Source organism: Corylus avellana, chromosome ca6 (assembly GCF_901000735.1).
Source record: "Corylus avellana chromosome ca6, CavTom2PMs-1.0".
In the NCBI taxonomy this organism is placed as follows: domain Eukaryota; kingdom Viridiplantae; phylum Streptophyta; class Magnoliopsida; order Fagales; family Betulaceae; genus Corylus; species Corylus avellana.
Genome location: NC_081546.1, coordinates 12455790 through 12460573, shown reverse-complemented (window position 1 = coordinate 12460573; position 4784 = coordinate 12455790).

Here is a 4784-nt window from a genome sequence, read left to right as displayed (position 1 = left end):
CTGCAACTTTCTTCCCTCCCATTTCTTTCTCTCCCCCGCCCAACTCCTCCACCTGCATATCATTGTCCGCCATTTTTTTTTCTCCATCAGCCCGGCTGGTCACCTCTGCAACATTTGTCTCAACCGCGTTCTCTCAGCCAGCCCGACCATTTTCTCGTTTTTTCACGTGGTGTTTCTCTCTCTCGGTGGTTCTCTCTCTCGCCAGCGCACGTCACCGCCGTTGCTCCCTCCGGCGACCACGACCTCAAGCTCCGAAGGCCCTCTCACGTTCTCACGCGTTCTCCGACTCGAAAATCAGGTATATATATATATATATTACGAAATATATATATAATATGTATATATATATTATATATATATGGTGAGTAATTTATTTATTAGATAATTAAATAAATTATATAAAAATGTAATTTACAATGTATTTTATTAAATATTTTTGATGTAGTTATATTAGCAAATTAATTTTATAGGTTAAGTAATTAATTTATTTGCTTAAGATATATGTTTTGTAATATTAATTACTTGTTTGACATATTTGGTTTGTATATGGTGAGAATATTGTTTAATGTATTTGCATGCATGCATGCACAATTACGTACCCTAATAGTTTGAAATTAGGTTTTTTTGGGGAATTTTGCATTTAGATTTAGACCCATATTTTGTGTAGGTTTTGCTTGTGCACCTTATCATAACAAAAAATAAAAATAAAAAAAACAAACAAATAACAAGGGCATATCTATTTTGGTCGATCGTTAATTAATGTTTAGATTTTGAAAATTTAGAATAAGTATGTAAATGCTAAGATGCGTAAGTACAAAGTAAAAAACAACTAACATTGGAAGCTGGATTTATTTTATCTACACTTCCCGTACAAATGCATAAATGCTATAATAAACGGAAAAAAGAAAACCAACATTTAACCTAGCTAGCTATATGTAATTTATTTAGGGTCCCCATATGTAAAAAAAATTAATTTATTCTTACAAATTTAGATTATGTAAATGTCATAAAAAATGAAACAAAAAAATTGCAGCAAATAAGATAGCCACATATATTTTATCAAGGGTCCCCATGTGGCACGTCAAATGTTTTTAAATTTGGACCTTAATTTTGTTTAGGTTTTGCAAATTTAGATTATGTAGATGTTATAATTAAAAGTCAATGTATGTGTTTATTTGTTAAAAGTGAACAAAAAATTGAAACGATGTACTTAAGAAACACAAAAAAAAAAAAAAATAACATCTAAGTAACTAACTTAGATTTATTTTATTCAGTTAGGGTTCCAGTAACTAAAGCTATGGACAAGAGTTGGATGACAAAGTCTAGGGGTACGAGGGAATACAGAGACGGGTGTAGATCATTCGTGGACTTTGCAGTTAGGAACTGTACAATCCCTGAAGGAAAAATTCACTGCCCCTGTAAGGTGTGTCGTAATAAGCAGCGCCACCCGCCGGATTTGGTATTTGACCACTTGACAGGGGGTAAGGGAATAATGATTGCATACAGAACCTGGTATTATCACGGGAGAAGCCTGTCCGGGCTCCTGTTGCAGTCTCTACGTTCGACTACCACGAACACAGATCAGGGTATAGGCGCAGCACAGGGTGAAAACATGCAGTCAATGTTGCGTGATCTATTCGGCATGCACGGTGTCATGGAAGACAATTGTGAGCCTGAAGTGGCGGTGCAGGGGAATGAAGAAACTGTGAATGAAGAAGCCGACGATGGTGACGTACTAAAGTACAATAACTTGCTTAAGAAGGCAGAGAAGCCACTTCATGATGGGACCAAACATAGCAAGCTTAGTGCTACTGTACATCTGTACAATTTGAAGTGTGTTGGCGGACTTAGTAACGCAATATTTTCATCTTTTCTTAAGTTCATCAATCAGTTGCTGCCTCCTAGTGATGAAGCTTTACCAGTTAATACATACGAGGCAAAAAAGTTTCTAAGGGACATGGGCCTCGGGTATGAGAAGATCCCGGCGTGTCCTAATAATTGTATATTATTCTGGAAGAACAATAAGGATTTGGATACATGTGCTGTTTGTGGAGTATCTAAGTGGAAGGATGAAATTCAGTTGGATGAGGATGGTCAACCCATATCATCGAGTAAGAAACGGCCGGTCAAGGTGTTGCGGTGGTTTCCATTCATACCACGACTACAGAGATTGTTTATGTCAGAGCATACTGCTCCTTATATGAGGTGGCATGCAGAAGGCCAGACTAAGGACGGTGTATTGAGGCATCCGGCCGATGGTGAAGCGTGGAGGGCATTCGATAATTTGCATCTAGACTTTTCGGCTGACAGCAGGAACGTCAGGCTTGGACTAACCTCGGATGGATTTAATCCATTCGGGAACATGAGCACATCCCACAGCACTTGGCCTGTAATGCTTGTACCGTACAACTTGCCTCCTTGGACGTGCAGGAAACAAACTTCATTTATATTATCTCTAATAATCCCGGGCCCAAAGTCACCTGGAATAGATCTAGATGTCTACCTACGACCCTTAATTGAGGAGTTACAGGAACTATGGACTGTAGGTGTACGCACATTTGACGTGTCCCAAAAAAAGAACTTTGTGCTGCGGGCGCAGTTGATGTAGACAATTAATGACTTCCCGACATACGCAGATTTGTCTGGGTGGCCTAATAGGGGTGAGAAGGCATGTCCCTACTGTATGTACTCGACGAGGTCCAGGCGGTTAAAACACGGTAGGAAATTTTGTTATATGGGGCACAGGCGATACTTGCCCATTAATCATCCGTGGAGGAGGAATAAAATAACATTTGACGGCAAACAAGAATTTGAATGTGCCCCAGATGTGCCAAGTGGAAATGAAATTCTTAGACAATTACAAGATATGGCATATGGAGATGAGAATGCCGGTAAGGCAAGGACGGATAATAAGAAAAAAGACAAGAAACGGAAGAAGAGTGGGCCGACATAAAGAGAAGGCAAGACTGCTAACGTATTGTGGAAGAAGAAAAGTGTTTTCTTTAGGTTGCAGTATTGGAAAGATAATCTATTCCGGCACAACCTTGATGTCATGCACATTGAGAAAAATGTGATGGACAACATTCTTGGCACAATACTGGACATTCCGGGAAAAACGAAGGACAACATCCAAGCCCGCACAGACTTGCAAGAAATGGGGTTGAGACATACACTTCATCCGTACAAGGGCGAGGATGGTCAAACATATATGCCCGCAGCTTGTCACACGATGTCTAAGGACGAGAAAACACAATTTTTGAAAGTGCTTTAAAATGTAAGGGTGCCAGACGGATATGCCTCGAATATTTTCCGATGTGTACGACTTAGTGATCGTACAATATTCGGTTTAAAGAGCCATGATAGTCACGTAATTATGCAACAACTTCTCCCTATTGCATTGCGTGGATCATTGTCAGGAAACGTGGTTAGACCACTTGTCGGGATGTCTGCATTCTTCAGGGGCCTATGTTCAACGTCATTGACACAAGATGATATGGACCGACTAGAGGGTGACATTTATATTACTTTGTGCCAAATGGAAAGGGTCTTCCCCCCAAGTTTTTTTACTGTGATGGTTCACTTAGTCGTGCATCTTGTCCGTGAAAGCCGACTTGGGGGACCGGTACAGTATAGGTGGATGTATCCGGTAGAGAGGTAAAGTAACTTTACTAATATTCATCAAATTATTTTTAATCCGATATAAAACCGTCACTAACTGTAATGAATGAATTATGATCATATGTAGAAGTCTTGGGGTGTTCAAATCTAATGTTCGCAATAAAGCGGCTCCTGAGGGCTACATAGCAACAGAGTTGGTGGCATTCTGTTCAAGGTATCTAGATCACGCACCAACATTTCACAATAGGGCTCTAAGAAACCCAGATGGTTCAAAGGGGGCGGCAACACGAGTCATCCTCGACCGTGTCACATTGACACAAATTCACCGATACATTATGTTTAACTCGGATGAGTTCCTTCAACTACGGACGTAAGTCGTGTTAGTAGTGTATGCAAGTTAAATATCACCTTGCACCCTTAGTTGTGAATTATAATATAATTTAAACTTTGTATGGTAGGGTGCACATGGATACACTTAGGTGATCATGCGATAGGGGGCGAACGACGGAAGATCAATTGGAAACCCAACATCATGTGCTGTTCTGCGATTGGTATCGTGACTACATAAGACTACCGTGATGTTTACTGTTACAGACCCATTATATTTAGTTATTGGTTCATAACAACTAACAAAACTAACTTTCTTATGGTCAATTGTACGTATGTGCTAACAGGTCGATCGATTGGACGATCGACAAAGGAAGAAAATAGGTGACAAACTGGTAATGCATTGTAGAGGGCCGAAGGCCACAGCGACCAAATATAACAGATATGTGGTTAACGGAAAGCTGTTTCGTACTATTGCATTCGATGCTGGAAAAAGGACCCAGAACAGTGGGGTGTGCGTGTCAACTATTGATGGCGAAACGTACTATGGGAAGTTGATGGAAATAATTGAGGTGGAGTACTTCAACAGGACTAAGTATGTTTTGTTCAAGTGCGATTGGGCGGACAACACGAGGGACAGGGGGTACAAAGTAGACAAGTATGGCATACTGCTTGTCAGCTTCAAAAACCTTGTCCACCGGGGCCAGAAAATTACTGATGAGCCGTATGTGCTAACGTCACAAGTTGACCAAGTCTTTTACGTCCAAGATGAAAGGGACCCTGATTGGGCTTGTGTTGTAAGGACGAAACCAAGAAACGTATACGACGTTGGACAAGGT